This window comes from Rhipicephalus sanguineus, chromosome 3 (assembly GCF_013339695.2).
Source record: "Rhipicephalus sanguineus isolate Rsan-2018 chromosome 3, BIME_Rsan_1.4, whole genome shotgun sequence".
Taxonomy (NCBI): domain Eukaryota; kingdom Metazoa; phylum Arthropoda; class Arachnida; order Ixodida; family Ixodidae; genus Rhipicephalus; species Rhipicephalus sanguineus.
The window spans coordinates 191443161-191461974 of record NC_051178.1 but is presented as its reverse complement, the minus strand read 5'-3'; the positions used below and the strand labels follow the sequence as shown (position 1 = coordinate 191461974).

The window sequence follows — 18814 nt, the reverse complement described above, 5'->3', positions numbered from 1 at the left end:
AAGAGAAAAACGATTTTCTCGTATTAGTAAACACTCTTTCACGGTACCAAAACACCGCGCTTGCTGCGAGAAGACAGGTGGTAAGCGAGAAAACGCACACATGGAAAATGCGGGTGGCGACGCAACCTTAAGTTCCTGCACTACTCGAAAGGCCCGTCAAGTGACCTTTCGAGCACGAATATCTGTTTCTTTTCTACGTGTAATTTTGCGCAGCTATGATTCGCAAGGAGAAAATTCAAAATATAGAGAGAACGAAAACCAGGATATGACCGCTGGTCATACCACTGCCTTGACCAGTTACGTGCACTTGAAGGACATCCCGCAAGAGGAAACGGAATGGCAAGGGGTAGGAGGACGAGGCGGGAAAAAATCAACGCTAAACTTTGGTGTTGTTCTTCAATCTATCATACCGTTGGTTTGGAAACCACAGCATAGAAAAAACTAGCCGAGTTCTGGGTTTTAACGCGATAGCGTTAAGAGCTCGTATCGCAGAAATTGCGCTGTCGGCGTCGGGGCCGTTGGTTGTGAGCTAAAATCCATCATGTCCGTGAACCGAAAAATCGAAAAAGCTGCAAACAAAATAAATAATAAAATGTTAGGTCCGAATGAGAATCGAACCCAGGCCGTCTGCGTGGCAAGCAGGTGTTCTACAACACAGCCACGCTCTGCTTGGAGCTGCACTGAAAGTAACTTTCATGCTTCCCAAAAATACGCGTCCTGTATACAGGTGTCACAGTACGAGATGTAAATCGCAGTAAATATTGCGTGGTACAAGTACATTGCCATAGGGCGTCACACCATGCCAATATCATAACGACTTCGTGGTTTAAAGACAGCCACCCATTACAAGGCGCACACAAGTGCGCGTATTCCCTTAAGACCACGTAGTGGGTGCATCGCAACTTCGAAGAAGTTTCTCGCGCATAATTGCTCCTGGTTTTAAAGCATGCTACCCATTACATAAGGCACACGCCTTAGTGGGCGCATTCTGTTAAACCCTCGTAGTGTTCGAACTGCGCAGTAGGAACAGAATATCGCTATCGCGTTCCGCTCTTAAAGGCGAAGCTTAAGCGTCCCCCAATTTTTTTTAATGTCGAAATCACCACATGATTATCAAACACGCAGAGTTAATTCGACCACCGGGGGTTCTCTGACGTGTAACTAAATCCAAGTAAACAAGAGTTTTAGTGTTTCGCCTAAATAAAAATGCGGCCGCCGTGGCCGGGAAGCGAACCCGCGTCCTCAAGCTCAGCAGCACACCACATCAGTCGCTAAGCTACCACGTGCTGTTGTCGAACGAAGTAGAAATAAGCCATATCCCAAACTTTATAAGGAAGCTATGGGACGCTGAGCTTCGAGCTACAAGAAACACGATCAGAACGCGGACTATTTTTCTTTTCACCTCATCAGCAAAAACCGCTGATACGTAACCTCACTGCTCGCAGTGACGCCAGAAAAAATAAAATAAAAAATAAACAGGCGGTGTAGCACGAAACAATACAACGCTGTATCCAAGGCAACGACAGGTGCATTAACAAAGTGCAAACGAATAATCGAGGAAAACGAAGACATCCTTGGCAGCTGTCAAACTCAAAAAAAAAAAAAGAAAGAAAAAGAAGGGGGGGGGGGGTACAAATGTGACGCCTTACGAGATTGGCCGTCAGCACACCGGGCGATGTGCGAGCGCTAAGGCGATAACCACTTCACAAGTCGGCGGCGCGTAGGAGGCAGCCATAAACGAACAACGTGGGACCACATGCATATAGTTGCAGAAGCTGGAAGCATGCACAGGAAGGACGTTAGAAAACGTTGTGTTCTGAAGACCAAAGCGTTTGCTCGGTCCAAAGACTTGCTCTCAAAACTTTGTGGTTCACTGAAGCCATAGCGCTGATAAGACAGGGGCCACAGAAAGAGGACGGGACGTGCGTGGTCCCTGTCTTATCAGCGCTATGGCTTCAACGAACGTTACAAACCAACTAGCCCAAAAGTCTGTTTCTTTTGTGGTTCGTGCGCCCGTTCAAGCGGCTATTTTCCTGGGCCAATGAGAATCACGTCCCGTTCAGCTATTCGACTCTCTTAAACAAATAAATACAACAAATGCAGAACGCAAGACGTAAAATTTACATACTAACGTACCATGTTGATCGCGAAGACCACAAATAAAACAAAACAATATAAGCTGAGAATACGATTCAATCTCTTTAGGAATTTGAGCCCCAACGAGCGACTGCGAGCCGGCCAATATGTATTCACGTTCACTGGATCCATCACACAAAATGCCCAGGGGTATGGGATATGAGTTTACGGGCGTGAACTTTTTGCTTCTGAAATTCAAAAACGCACTCGATCGATATCGATATGCGAGTGCCGTTCGCGGCATGCCTGATCCGCGGACTGACTCGGAATTCGAAACGCGCCCTTCAAAATGACAGCAATTGCAATTTTGTCACGATTGCAAAACAGAGCCCAAGATTGTGACAAGGAGTAAACCACACGGCTTCTCTACCAACGACAGTCTTATTCGTACAAGCGCGGTGATTATGCTTTTCAATGCAAATCTTCGCGCTTTGCAACGTTGCCGCAGCATGTCACAATGTATTATACGATAAAAAAAAAATCAAGTACGAAGAAGCGTAAGCTCAGTGTACGTGTTCACTGTGGCTTGACTTTGTCTAGTTATGCTCCTGGTTTCACGTAAAGTGAACAATATGAGAAGGAACACCGAATTCATGTTTAGTCAAAGATTACTCGTAACGTACCGACATGAATGTGGCGCACTGAATTGCATGTGGTACCTTTCCGCTTGAGCATTCAGTGCTATGAACACGTTTGCGCCTGTCGACTGGGTTTAGCCACTACTTTTTTTTAGTGTTCCCTGTCGTATTGCTCACGAGTGGACGTTCGTCTCAACGTGTTCCGAGTGCGCGTGACCGGACTTTCTGTTAACATTAGCGTTGTTATGTCGCTATAGACTCCGTACTTCTGCCTCTTTTTTTTTTTTTTCAAAGCTTTTGAATGTTTGAATGCGATTTTAAATGGTTGTTTTCATTTCCGTGGCATTCACTGCGATAATTTTCCGCGAAAAGAAGCCGTTGGCATCTTAAGGATGCGAACTTCTCATCCAACGTCATAAACTACAACAAAAAAGAAGAAAGGGGGGGGGGGGGGGGCAGAGACGCTAGGTCGACTAAGCTACCCAAAGATTAAGTTCTGTTTTACTTACACGTAAAACTCGACACGTGTTCAACAACACGCAGCTTTATGCGACAGAATTAACGACGCACTCTTTAGAAGGTCGCGAGATCGAAAAACAGCGCGCCTCAGCGCGGCGCTATTTATGCCGGTATGGTACAGTTTACTAGAATAGCAAGCGAGGACAGCCCAGGCTTCTCAGGAAGCGTCTTGGCAAGCCGGTGGGGAATACCGTCACAGTTCGCGCTCGCGACGACGCGAAAAAAAGAAAAAACAAAAAAAAACACAGAAATGTCAAAAGCCCGCGCTCTGTCTGTCAGGGGAAACGAAGGAGCTGTACGATTACGTATACGCGACACATTAAACGGAAAATACCCTAGGAAAAAAACACTTCGGTCGAGAATAATGTAAACTTTCACTATCCCCACAGAGAGCGCGCCATATAGGATCGTAAGAGCTACCGTGGCTGTGGATGCGGGTTGCATTCGTGAAGGCATATACCCATTTCGTTTCGGAATGACGGACACATCTACATATGCACGCGACCCATGCAAAATATAAGAGACCACTGAACACGTCCTGTGCTTTTGCGCTTGTTATGACACAGCGATACCAGATCGGGTGATGGCACGAAGCCGACAGCACTCGAGTGCACTCAGTCAAGATTCTTGGAAAAACGGCCACGTGTGTCGATGGCGCAGACGGCAACCAAAAGAAATTGCTAGCGAACTTAATCTAGACAGGTCTCTGCCGGAGACTGCACCTCTAAGTGTACAGTCTCCAGGCAGAGACCTGTCTCTCCTTCACGTTATCTCTCTTTTTCTCCACCTTATCCTTTTTTCCCCCTAGCAACCGGTGACCAGAGTGTGGTTGCGAAGCGCGATCGGTGGTCAGTGTGAGTGTTATATTACTTTGCGAACGCTGTGTGCATGTTTGCGTACGTGTGATTGACGTTGTCTACGTAGATGCTAATTTAATTAAGATTCTCTGGCGCATGGTGCGACAGCGCAAAGCGTATTTATTTTCGATGGTTATAAAAAACTTACTACCATACTTACGTGAAAAAGTTCCCCAATAGATACCAACAGACACTCCCCTCAGTCCATACAAAAACTCCGTCTTTAGGGGAATAAGCTTTTTACTCCGCCTGAACGAAGTATATAAAACCCCCGTCGGTGATGTGCGCTAGATGACAAATCATTACTCCCATATCGGCTTCCTTTTGCTCATAGTGCAGGGTAGCAAAGCGAACGTGCGTCCGGTTAACTTTCCTTCCTACCTTTCCTTGTCTCTTTGACCTAACAGAACTGCCGTCCTGTACGTAGCATTGAAAAGCTGTCCTATACGGTTCCTGTATCATATTGAACCAACACGTATAGTGGTCATTCTGAAAGTGGAATAAGACGGTGAAGCAGCTGTGCTTTAAATTTAAAACCGCTACAACGCGACGCAACCTCGTAATGAAAAAGGTTCCGCTGTATGAATCATATTAACAAGAGCAACTCCGAAGTTGCAGCGGTGCGATCGGCAGGACGATACGGCGCCATCGCTGAGTTTGTCACCCGTTAGAGACGAGCTAAATAAATAAAACGTGCTGGGCAAACGGCATCACAAATCACGACAGCGCATGAGGTGAGAGACACGCGAAAGACCGCGCAATGACATTATCACGAAATACAGGTGAGCGCGATTACGGTTTCTCGCGCGTGAAATTAAGGTCCACCGTGAATACAGGAAGCAGCGAACGAAGATCCGAGGTGAGCGCGATGCCAAAGACATCGACGCAAGGCATCATTGATCAAAAAAGAGCGCCGCGACGTTGTTTACAAAAGCGCGCGTCGCTGCGGACATTGAACTTTGCGGCACCGACCAAAACGGGGCGCTAGCACCGACCTGGGCCCGGGTCCGGTCGTAGCTGTCCCGCGAAGGCCGAAGTGTTGCGACGCTTGAGCTGGAAGCGTAGCCCGCGGGCGAACGAGGCCGCCGAGTGGTGGGCGCCCTTGCTGTGTTGTTGATCCGCGTGATGGGACGACGACTGCTGCTGCTGCTGCTGCTGCTGTTTCTGCAGTTGCGTCGGTTGACGTGATCGGTCCGCATGTTGTTGGGCTGTTTGCGGCTGCTGTTGCTGCTGCTGCTGCTTGCCCTTGGGCGGCGGAGACTTTAGCGACCTGGTGGGCGACTTGGAGGGAGACTTGTGGCGGAACAACGCCGCGCCGGCGTCCGTCGCGTGCAGCGTGAGCCGGCTGAACGGCGAGCGTGCCTTGACCGATCGTGGGGGCACCGATGGCGCCGGCTCGTCGGCCGCGGCCGCTGGCGAGGGGGGCGGCTCCTCGAGCGTGGGTGGGAGGTGCCGGCCTTCCTTGGCCAGGGTCCGCATGGTTCTGCGCTCGGGTCGCAGCGTGGTGCCGACGGCGACTGGACGGCGCTACTCCAAGGCACTTCTTGCGACGACGACGGCGACACGAGGAGAAGGCTTCAAGAAGCCCGCGGGGCACACCGGCCACATGGCAGGCGCGCGATCAACACACGCACACACAGACGGAGCCGGCGTGCGTTGCCGCGCTAGGCCCGATGGAGGGGGGGCGGCAGCGGACGGCGCGCGCTCAGCCCCGCGGCGACAGGCAGCACCGACCGAGGCGCGAACGCCGACTGCGGCGCGGAGAAGCCCGCCGCCGATGCTGCTGCTTCTGCTGACGACGCCCAGAGCGCCGTCCGCGGAGCGACCCCCCAACCTCCGCGCGGCCGGATGAAAGAGAGTGACGACGGTGCCGCTTTGCAGTGCTGCTCGGCGCTCTTCTTCTCCCGCTTTGGCATTTCTTCCTTGGCTGCTCGCCTCCCGCCTTCTCCCATTATTTCCTCTCTTCTCCTCGAAGAATGGAGACGACGTTAATGCACTCTGACCGGCCGGTGTGTGCGTGTCGTGGCTTCGCATCGGCGTAATATTGAAAAAAAAAAAAAAAGCTGAGTTAATAATACTTAGTGGCGTTTCGTGTCCCCACGGCTGCATTGTCGTAATGAGAGATTCCAGAATGATGTATTTCGGGTCCTCGGCAATCTCTGAACACGAGCGAACAGCTTGCATTACGTCCCCGTGGAAGATATGAATGTTTAACTTCTCTCGAGACCTACACGGTCTTTCTTGCGCCGGGGCGGTGGCCTGTCGAAGCAAAAACCGCATATGGCTTCCGTTTCACTTTACTATTCGTTCATACACTTTTCCACGATAAATTATACGTAGACGAGGGCCTTATGGTCAGAAATTGCCGCCCAAAATGCTTCAGCTGGGGTTCGGCACCAAGATAACAGCAGCTTGACCTTCGATGTGGACATATCGACTGAAACTAACTGAAGGGAAGCAAAAGGAACATGAGTTCTGAAATTAGTTTTTCAAGGAAAACCTCAAGCTTTACTGTGTAACAATCACGTTTCAGCTTGCGGCTTTCTGCTCAAACCTCCCTCTTCGTAGTGCACATTTCGCTGGGTTCCGTGTTAGCAATTTTAGGTAAACCTCTGTTGACGCACCAGGATGAATTTTCTTTTACCAGTGCTGTAAGGCGACGATACTCCGCGAGTAAGTATAATTCTCACGAGTGTTGTCCCAAAAGACACATGCCGAAGACGAGAATCCTAAAGCAACGCTGTATACACAAAAGGACTAAATGAAAGGTCAGCAAAGCCACAGGTTAAACGACTCTGTAGGCAGAGTAAGCAATAAAGATAACAAAAGAAAACAAACGCCTGAATGAATCACGGCACGAACGACATATTCTAGCCCCCATCACATAGCGCATGCGCAGATATACTACATCGTCAAGTGAGGTAAATGCATAGGCGTGCGCAGGGTTCCCCAACAGGGTCGGGCGAGGGTTCATCGCAGCGCCCCGCAGTCTAATAAGTCTAATAATAAGGGGGGGCCGCCCCTCCCCCCCTTGCGCACGCCTATGGGTAAATGAACTTCAAGACTGCTTTTATCTTTCCCCACTTTCAGGCTCCAGGTTTTTTTTTTCTTTTTTTTTCTTTTTTTTTACTGAAGCGATGAATAGGAAAACTTCGCGCCTTTGGGGCGGCACCGGCTACTCCGCGCTTAGCAATGGACCCGTCAAACACAAAAGAACGAGAAAAATACCACATTACATGTCCCTCACTTTTATACATGCGTTGATGCGCGAACGCAACGCGCGCGCGCGCGCGCGCACACACACACACACACACACACACACAACACACACACACACACACACACACACACACACACACACACACACAACACACACACACACCACACACACACACACACATTCAATCCACAACACATGATGAGTTACAAAGGTGTAAGCATGAATTCAGGTTAAAAATAAAAGTTCGCACGTGCATACATGTACAAAGTCAAAAATTTTGTGTGGCGTAAACAGCAAAACACAAAAGACCGGTAAGTACACACAACGTAAAACACACGATAACAACACAATTTTGAAAACAGTTTTATCACTCATTTTGCTTTTATGATGGACTGTAGTTTAGTATTTCCACAAAATATTCGTTTCTTCGAAAAACGTAGTGCCTGGCCGGGGAACGGTCGATCGAGGGCTCGTTAATGGAGTGTTTTTCTTGAAGCCCCCATGCTATGCACACAATCTCGTGCGGGTTAGGTTACGTTTTTCGAGTTAAGACAGCTTAGTTTAAGAACCGCGCCTAACATTAGATTTAAGACAGAGTTACCATTTTTATCCTGAAGAAAGGCTGAACGCACTGCAAAAGGAATCGCCAAAATCCATTTCAGCTCAACTTGTTTCATCCTCTTTCGTCCGCACGGGGTGCCCCGTAGGACAATAAAATTCGGAGAAGACAGTTTTTCGTTTTCGTCATGCAACCCGTATACTCTGCAGCGGAGTGGAGACGCTACAAAAGGGCCGTTGTATTCGGAGCAAGATGATAAGCGCATCGAATGTCCCATTTCCGGAGCCATACAAACCGCTCAGACTCACAAGGGTGGCGTATGAAGGAAAAAAAATTAGGATACGGAAAACGACGCAGAAATGTAGGTTTTTCAGATCTTGGCTGTATGCCACCGTACGGATATAACATTGCTGCGCAGAAGCGCACGCTCCGGTGACGCTTTACGCAACCGATCGAGAATATAAGGAGGGGGAGGAGAAGCCAAGGAGGAAAGATGTGAAAACCTTTCATCGGGTCGGGCCACGAACCATTGGCGAAATAACGACATACGGGAACTTCAGCCGACGCTCATTTCGTGATTTGATCGCTCAAGGTCGTTTCCGAGTTCACGCTCTTCGGCAAGATACGATCTCATCCGATTGTCACGAAATAATTGGAAACAGAGCTACAGCAGCACGTGAAAGCACAGGACAACACACTGTACGCAACACTTCTCTTACGTCACCGGATCAACAATCGCACGCGTATGATAACGAATTAAGATGTTGGTTCAGCTCCGATAAGATGGGAGTTTTCCCCTTTTCGGACGATTTGAATTCTCTCTTTTTTTTACGTAACATTGGTGTTTCAGGTAGAGGGATAGCTGATTAACCTTATGCCTTACTGGGATTCGATGTGTGCTGGCTTCCTTAAGCCGTAAGTGAACAACAAATGCAGAGACGATCCCTCGGTTTAGCTTTCATCGTCTCGCTCATTCTGTTGCGTACTCTGTTTCCGCGCTCTGCTGATTCTGTCTGCGCTTCCGTGGCGTCTAATACATTAGTAGGTCCTGCCAGAGCCTATACGTGATTGTTCCTACGCGCAAACATCTTCAGAAGCGAGAGCTAAAAAAAAAAGGACTGCAATCGGCGCCGCCTGACTTGACTGTCAGCATGCCGCCTCTTCACGTACGACTATCCTGTCAGAGGAGACGAATGAGAATAAAAATAGAAGAAAAAAAAAAAGAAACAATAGAATGAGAAAAGCAGAATCGCGCCGCTTCGTTGCGCAGGTTTCCTTATTTCTCTTGCTCCGCAGCATTTGATCAGTGTAATGACGCCTTATGGTGAAAGGGCTAAGCGAATGAAGGAAAAACAAGGCTCGAGCTGGCGGCTGCGCGTGTGCGTGCAGCGGTGTTATACACCTCTCGGTTTCGACATCTTCGGTGCAGGCGCGACGGAGGCGCTTTGTTGTAGTGGCTGCAAAGCGAAGATGGAAATGTCGATTTGATTTTCGCGTGTCGCAACGGCGCAAGGCACGGCCATAGCAACGGTGATGCGGGGACGACAAGAGCGCCGGGGCTGTCTTTTTTCTGGCGCAGTGCCAGCGATACAACACTGCCTGTTACCATGGAGGCCGGTGCATATGCAGTGCGTAGCAGAATGGTCGGTCGCGAAAGACCGAGAACCATGGACACTGCATATACGCAGGGGTGGGGGATACACAAGTGGGGGTGGGGGTACACACTTGGGGGTGTGGGGCACACAGGCGGGAGTGGGGGTAAACACTTGGGGATAGGTGGTTCACCAGTGGGGGTGGGGAGTACACACTTGGGGGTGGTGGCACGCAGGGGGGAGTGTGGGGCACACACTTGGGGATAGGGGGTACACCGGTGGGGGGGCACACTTGGGGGTGGTGGCACGAAGGTGGAGGTGGAGGGTACACACTTGGGGGTGGTGGCACGAAGGTGGGGGTGGAGGGTACACACTTGGGGGTGTGGGGCACACACTTGGGTTTGGGGGGCACACAGGTGAGTGGGGGTACACACGGGGGGGGGGGGGGGTCGGGCTCTGTGGAATCGGCCAAGCTGGCTCCTATATACGCCTGTTTTTAACTTTACTCATCGGCTATTTTAAAACGACAGGGCCTTTTGAACTGAAATACATTAATTGCATAAGAGATACCAAAACCGGCGACCAATTCTGCTGTATAGGTTAGCACCGAATTGCTGCTAAACACGTGAGCATTTTTACTAGTGAAAGCGCTTGTAAGTTATTTAACAATACATATTTAAACAAATGAATCTGTTACCAGGAGCACAAAAAAAAAAAAACAGGCTTCATGGCTCAGCCAAACGGACGAGCAAACCGCAATTACAAAAAATAAAAAGAATAAAAATAAAATAAAGCGGGCACGCGCACACAAATACATATTACTATGATAATGAAAGAAAAAAATCAACAAGATAATAGCAGCATCTACAAACAGACTGCATAAAGAAAGAGGTAGATCGCATACCAAATAGCATACGAAGAAACGCTGTTCGCTATCTATATAAATAAAATAAAAAATAAATCTTTAGCGGATCATCTAGTCTAGGAAATATGCTGGTAACTTGCTCACTTATGCTGCTGACATCTACACTCCGCGTATTGAATGAAGGTAACTACTAGCTTAAAAAAAAAAAGAAAAAGAAAACCACGTTAGACCAATACGCTCTAACATTTCTGCGATATTGTTTGTGTATAGCTGTGACCTAAGTTTGTGGACCAAGAGCTACAAGAACGAGAGAGAGAGAGAGAGAACATATTGACACAGTCTGGAACGGGGCGCACTACGATATTTGCACTGCCAAATCCGAACACCAGCACTCAGTTCCATATTACATGCCTGGGCATCGAGGGAATTAAGTTTTCCCTGCCTCAGCTATTTGTTCAAAAAACAGGTGGGCATAAGCTGTTTAATCTTTTTTTTTTCCCATATCTTCTTCCCTATCGTTTCTTCGCCATCTTATAATACCTGCCATCTCCCGGCGCAAAAAAAAACAAACAAAAAAAGCCAGCTTCCCCGTTACCCCCTCTTACCTACCCCTCCCCTGCTTTTCCTTAATCCAACTCAGCTTCGTTCACTTTTTTTTTCTATTTCTTTCGTTATTTTTGGCTTACTGTGCACGTGGCGGCGCCGAGATATTTCATTAGAGGGGAACTTAAGCGATTCCCCGGAAATCGGAACGACCACCGATAACTATGCGGCAGGAAGTCGATGCAGCAATTTCGGCGCTCTGTAGCATGCTATGTTGGACAGTGCTTTAACTTGTGTAACGAAAAGAAGAAGAAGAAGAAGAAGAAGAAGAAGAAGAAGAAAAGCTATCGGGCGTTCGTTTGCTATGTCATCTGAGCCACAGAAGGAAATCGCAACGGAGAAGACTTGCTACTAAGGTATCTTGCGACCTCCTTCATTTGCCACAACTCCTGTTGGTCCTGGTTAACCTCCCTGCGTTTATTTTATCCTTCTCTCTTTCCTGCTCCTCCTTAGCACGCTAAAATCCATCCTAACTTATTCACGCTCTTTCTCTCTTCCTCAACACACACACACACACACACACACACACACACACACACACACACACACACAAATGCATGCGCGACGCGTATAAGTAAGTACACTTCTTAAGTACACTTCTAAGTACACTTCACGGCTACACGCACAAGGTTTAAAAAAAAATCTAACAAACAAAAGCTAAAGAAGGTCATGTGTAGCTCAACACAAGATCTCGGACACAGGCTCCGTCTCAGGACACCGTCTGTAGGAATCAATCTGTCAAGTAATGTACACCTATAGACTATAAAGTTAGAACTACCTCCGTAAAAATAAAAAGGCTGCCTTGACCAGCCGGAGGCCACAAGTACTTCACACCAACATAATGTGCACGCTAGGTGTGCTCGCTAGGTAGCGATATAGGAAAGAGGGTTGCGCGCCACGTGAGTTATATCACTCGCTGAGCGACTGAGGATGCGTAAGATGAGCGAATAAGTACAAAATAGGAAAATTAAACTGAGCCACGACAATATGCGGGAGGGAAAGAAAACACTCCATATAAATAAATAAATAAATAAATAAATAAATAAATAAATAAATAAATAAATAAATAAATAAATAAATGTAGGAAAAGTAAATTGAGTTACGTGAATCAACGGGAGGCAAAAAGAACACTTCACCACACTCACTCACTCACTCACTCACTCACTCACTCACTCACTCACTCACTCACTCACTCGCTCGCTCGCTCGCTCACTCACTCACTCACTCACTCACTCACTCACTCACTCACTCACTCACTCACTCACTCACTCACTCACTCACTCACCCAACATAGGAACGAACAACCGTAAGGCATTTGTGAAGGCGCACGTAAAGAAACTAACAATAAAAATAATATAATAAATAAGACAACTAACTGCGAGTTAAGGCGAACTTTCAAAACGCGAGACCACAGCAAAAAAGAACTTGTAAGCGGAAAGTGCGGGAAAACGAAATCGACTCGAGAGGCTCCTGCGCACGCATCCAGCAGCGTCCCTGCTGCTCGCGGAGCAAGAGACTACGCGTGCCAACGACATTCCACAAGCCCTGCGCGACGACAGGCCGCTACGGGCCCCTATGTGCGCGCTGCACGAACACAACTCCACAACCTGCGCTCACCTTCAGCGTGCCATCGGGAAAGCTGACGCCACCACACGAGCGTCACGCCAACCTGGCTTCGCGCAACGCGCGCGCCAACGCCAAGTCGACGAAGCTAGCTGCCAGACTAGTTCGCAGATGGCGCGGGGTGCCCGGAAATTATATAGACGGCTGTCTGCTTGTATGCATAGGCGTGTGCACAGCGGGGAGGGGGAATGGAGGGGGGCGCCAAGTCTTTACTCTGCTTTTACTCCGTCTGCCCTGTCCCGCCATTCTTTGAAGAGCGGGATTGTAGACATAAGGTTTTTTGACGATAATGACGACAGAAGATCTCTGATGTTGCACTCTAAGAACTGTTTACTTACCGCGCTTACGATCGAAAAGCCGAGAACCAATGGTAGCGCCCCCCCCCTCCTTCCAAATGTATAGAACCCAGCGCACACCTATGCTTATCCGTATAACAGATACTTACTAGAACGGTACTGTTTCTTCCATTTTGCATATTAATGCCATCACTACGGTGCGAGAAGCTCTTCTGTGGCCACATCAGCCACATCGCGAGCATTCAACGGCTCGGAAAGGCAAGAACAAGAGCGGGCGTTGCCGTATTTTACCTACCGCTGCGTAAACAAGAGGCGCGCAGTCAAATCGGAGAGCATCTCCAACCTAGCTCCACGTGTCGGTATTTGCTCCGTAAAGTTGGGTTATTCGAAAACGGTTCTCCACATTGCTCGCGAAGTGAGCCTATATGCGGTTCCTGATGCTCTTTGCGATAAGTCATTTTTCCTTCGCATCGCAATGGCTGGCAACTCTCTTTGTGTAACAACTTTTCTAGCAAAGAGACATTACAACACATCTTCTGCGACTGCCCTCGCCGTAATGTGGAGGGACAAGCACCTGCAGTCGCTCATGCTCGCCTTGACCAGAGACCATTGGCGACAGCAACCGTTTTGAACTGTCGTGCTGAGAAGCTATCGCGGATGCAGGCGACGAAGGCATCTCTAAAATTCTTTAAGACAACAGACTTGCACCGGCGGTTAAAGACCAATAGCGATAGTGTGACTGTACGGAGTGTGGCTGTGTGTGTCCTCTTTCCCCTCTCCCTCTTTACCTCGAACTTTCAAAATCCCCCATCCCTTTCCCCGTTGTAGGGCAGCATACTGGTTATCCTGAACTGGTTAACCTCCTTGCCTGCCCTCTTCTCCTGTTCTTGCGATAGTGATTGATATAAAACACTCCTAAATCTCCCCGCAATGGAGCGCGCAGAATACATAGCACAGATAAAGCAACGCTAGCAGTGCCTGTCTACACTGTCAGGGACGTGACCGACTTGGATACCGCTTCTTTAAGCGTGTTACAGAAAACGATGCGTGCGCACGCAGTCATAGTGCAGTGCACAGCGCAAGGAAGCCGCTTTCTTTTCGGGGCAGCAAAATCAAGGTCGCCGTGCCGCCAGCGATACAAAGGCAAACAGAAAGGCCGCAACGAGATCTAATAAAGCGCTGCGCCAGCGGGAGCGAACGCTGCAATGCTGGTGTAATCCATTTATCGTTTCGGCGCAGAGAGATGTTGCCACAGCGCTGCAGCGAGGCGCTTCCCGTTCGTCTCTATATAGAACACGTGTGCGCGAGCGTGCATGCATGCGCTACTAGCGCCCCAGATCCGGCGAAAAAATTGGGGGACCCTTAAGCTTCGCCTTTAAGAGTTGAACGCAATAGCGAAATCCGGCCCCTAGTGTACACTTCAACTACTAAGTGCATACTTATTAATGTGTATTGTTGCACACACACACGTGCGCGCGCGCGAATCGTACAGGTTTTTGATCTAAAGCAAGAGTCGCATGGCCTCCAAGATACACGCCGCGCGCTCGCCATCTCGGAGGCCATGAAGAATCTCACAATGCCTCACAGATGGCAGCACATTATCTAGCGTTTGCTGTTTGCTTGTTGATATGTTTTCCGATAGATGGACATAGTTGTCCATATTTAGAGCTGTTTGAAAGTTCGTGTGTGTTTTTAGCGGCGATGGCTGCACTATCCCGGCCTTTTTCGACATAGTTTGATGGCCTCCCAAATGCGCCTACAAATCGCCATGCAAATCGCCGAATGGGCTCGCTTTCGTCGCGACATCTGTCCAACAAAATGCGTTAAGGAGACTCCTTCCACTACATGGCATTTATGCAGTGTTTTTTTTTTTCCGAAGCAGCTGCAAGTGACGTCGTGGCTCTGTGGTAGGACATCTGCTTGCCACGCGAACGGCCCGGGTTCGATCCTCAATGGGACAGAAATTTTTATTCTTTATTTTATTTGCTTCTTTCTCGATTTTTCGCTCACGGTCGATTTTTCGCTCACAACCAACGGTGCCGACGCCGACGACGGAATTTCTGCGACACGAGCTCTCTAACGCTATCGCGTTAAAAGGCTTGAAACGCATGACTGCCCCCCAGATGAAAACAGACCAGACAGCGCGTGGAGGAAAGAAGCGCAAACCGTCGCTTCCTGTCTGTAGCGCAGCTATTTTGTTTATGTCAAAACTGTGTTTACGAAGAGTCGCGTACGAACCGGCCAAGCTGATCCGTATTACTCACTGGCACTGCTGCCCGTCCTCCTGTAGCTCCGCTTGGTAAAAATAAAATTGAGTCTGCGTGAAAGGACTAATTTTAGCATGTAATGCAGAGTTACGAATTCTGGGAAACCAATTAATGCTTCAATATTCATAGGTTGCCAGTAGCATTCTTAAGATATAAAGAAGGAAGAAAAGTTCGCGAAAAAAGACCTATCTTGGGCAATTGGGAAAAAAAAAATGACAAGCAATCGACGTGCCTACAATTAGCAAAGAGTATAAAAATAAACGACGAATTCAGAATATTTGTTTCAAAAAAAGTGTTCAAAAACACTTCCTAAACAAAAATATTGTTTGGAACATACGTCTCCCTGTGGTTAGTCGTTCGTTAAGAGAAGAAAAATTAATCGTTCCGATGTTCATGCAATGCAGCGAAGCAGTACTGTCACATACGTGAGCAAATGTTTAGACTAAGCTCACATTCGCGACTGTAATCGCTTGGTTCGACATTGCGCTCCAGATGTAATTCCTTGCAGTATAGCGCCTCTTCTACGTCTTCCTGGGTTTTCGTTGAAAATTCTTCGCTGGCTGTTTGTTTTTCCTTTTTTGTAGCGCATCCTTTTCTATTCTCTTTCATTCTCCCCTTCCCTAAGCACAGCGTAGCCAACCGGTCTAAGAACTGGCTAACCTCCCTGTCATTGCTGTTTCCTCCTCATCCTCTTTTCTAGCACAGAACAGTCTCTTCGCGGTCTTCTCTGTCGAGACCCAGGAGTTGATGGCCGAGCTTCGCGCTTCTCTTGCTGCATCCGTCTTTAAACATCGTGTAAATGCTCAGTTTTAAGCATGAAAGTCGTTGTTGCCGTTGGCGGGAGTTGCAACAGCAGTGGGAAATTAAAATGACACATGGTATACTCCGGAGTAACCAGCTGCTTCAAGTAAATGAGCTTTCCTCATATGCATCCCGAAATAGCTTTCTGCTAAGCGATTCTCTGTGCCATCGTGCCGAACGTCAACAAACGGTGCAGGCACCAGCCGTGTGGTCCCAGCGTTCCGGCTGAGTACACACGTACGCGCACAAAAACATTGGTAGTCACCGCGAACCTTGCGATTCCGACTGCCAATGTAAGAAACTCGCCAGATGGAGCAGTGCACGGTTGGACCAGTGGGACTCCAGGGGGACTCTTTGACAGGTAGTATAGCGAAAAAACAGAGAAAAGGTAAAAGAAGGGAGAAGGCGCGTGTTGCAATTAGTTACATTAACATGCAGGGTGGCAGAAAAAAGGCAAAATGGTTAGAGATTGAGAGACAGTTAAACAAGGAACAGATAGGTGTTTATGCGGTTACAGAAACACACCTTAGAGACTTGGAAGAGCCACCACATATTGAAAATTATGTTTGGGAAGGATGTAACAGGATCACATCAGAAAGGAGAGGTGGGGGGGTTGGAATGCTAATTCATAGCAGAACAAAATGGGAGAGAGTGAAACAAACGTGTTCAGAGCACATATGGGTTTCGGGCACAGTAGGTGGAAAGAAAACGTGGCTAGGTGTAGCTTACTTGTGGACGGGGAATAACTGCAGAGAAAAGAACCTGGAGATAGTGAAATGCATAAGCACCGATATGAAAGAATTTGGTCATGATGCCGAAATAATCCTTCTAGGGGACATGAACGCTCACATTCATGACCTTGACGGATATTCAGACACCAATGGCAAGTTATTGCTAGATCTCTGCGAGCAACATAGTCTTGAGATAGTTAACGTGGGGCCTAAGTGTGAGGGGCAGATCACGTGGGAAGTCGGAAACAGGCAATCGAGCATTGATTACTGTCTCATGACAGAAGGAATATATGACAAACTTAGAGACATGAGAATAGACGAAGAAGGCATTAACAGCTTGGGTAGTGATCATAAACGCATAATATTACAAATGGGATATAAAACTGAAAATAAGAACATAGAATCAAAGTTTGGCAGCTCGTATCTAAATGACAAACAAATAACAAATATAGCCGCAAGAGTCGAGGAAAAAGTAGACGAACTACCAGGCAAAGACTGGAAGTATAGTGAGCTGCTACATGTAATCACGAAAGAAATGGAAATAGAGAAGAAAACTATTTGTTGGAAAGGAAAGAAAAAGCCAAAAAGTTGGTGGAACAAAGAAATCCGGGAAGCGATCGAGATGCGACGTCAGGCATCACGGGAGCACAGACAGGCAAAAAAGGAGAAGCGGCCACAGGACGAAGTTAACCAAATATGGGAAATATATTTAGAGCAAAAATCCATTGTGCAGAAATTAGTCGAGGCAAAAATTAAAGGTGAAAGTGAACGCTGGATGACAGAGATTCGCGAAAAGAAGAAGGCCGCGCCTAGGATATTTTGGAGCCACCTAAAAGCGCTGGGTAGGAAGTCTGTCACAATGCAACAACATATGGTAGATGAAGGAGGAAATAAATTCGAAGGATATGAAGCGCTAGGTTACATTCGAAAGATAACAGCCGATTCGTTTAAAAAGGTCCCCCAGGGGATTCCCCCGGTGAGTAAAAGTACGCAAAGGAGAGCAACCGACGAAGATGTAGTACTAGAGAATTTCAATTGGAAGAAGGCCGAAGGAAAAATTCCTAAGCGCACTACTCCGGGCTTAGATGGGGTTCCCGTCAGCCTCATTAACGAACTCGGACATAACACTAAAGAAGCACTGCTGAAAGCCGTAGAAAAGTGCTTACAGGAGAGGGAAATACCAGACAGTTGGCGAAAAAGTAGAATGAACTTAATCTATAAAGGCAAGGGAGAAAAAGATAACATTCGCTCGTATAGACCCCTAACAATTACATCGGTGCTATACAGGTTGGCGATGCAGGCAGTAAAATTAAAAATAGAAGCGTGGGTAGAACAAAATGATATTTTGGGAGAACTTCAGAATGGATTTCGAATCGACAGGCGGTTAGACGATAATCTGTTTGTTCTTACCCAGTGTATAGAAATATCTAAAATAGAAAACAGGCCCTTATACGTAGCTTATCTAGATATCACCGGGGCGTATGACAACGTTAATCAGGAAATTTTGTGGGATATATTGAAGGAAGTGGGCATAGGTGACGACTGTGTACAGCTTTTGAGAGAAATATACCGAGAAAATACAGTTTGTATAGAATGGGAAGGAATAAGTAGCAAGGACAGCGTTGAAATTAGCAAGGGGCTGAGACAGGGATGCCCTTTGTCCCCGCTGTTATTCATGCTGTACATGGCGAGGATGGAAAAAGCGCTAGAAGGTAGCAACATTGGATTTAATTTGTCACACAAACAGGTCGGAGCGATGGTTGAGCAGAAGCTTCCAGGTCTATTTTATGCTGATGATATTGTCTTATTTGCGGACAGTCAAGATGATATACAGCGACTGGCAGATATATGCGGAAGGGAGTGTGAGGCTCTAGGACTAGGATTTAGTGCAACAAAATGTGGATTGATGATATTCAATGATCACGGAGACCATACGGTCTTAATACAGGGCCAAAAAATACCGAGGGTAAGCGAGTACAAGTACCTCGGAGTATGGGTAAATGAGGGGGATAGATATATGGAGGTACAAGAGAAAGCATCGGTAGCAAAGGGAAAGAGGAATGCTGCAATTATGAAGCACAGAGCTTTATGGGGATACAATAGGTACGAGGTGCTTCGAGGGCTGTGGAAGGGTGTGATGGTTCCGGGGCTTACATTTGGGAACTCA

The 18814-nt window shown here is 47.7% G+C and overlaps 1 protein-coding gene across 1 annotated transcript in view; it reads left to right on the top strand.

Moving 5' to 3' along the window:
• Positions 1-18814, top strand: part of LOC119387921 (5'-AMP-activated protein kinase subunit gamma-2) — a gene marked incomplete in the record, with an annotated part of 450148 nt that overhangs the window by 338617 nt on the left and 92717 nt on the right.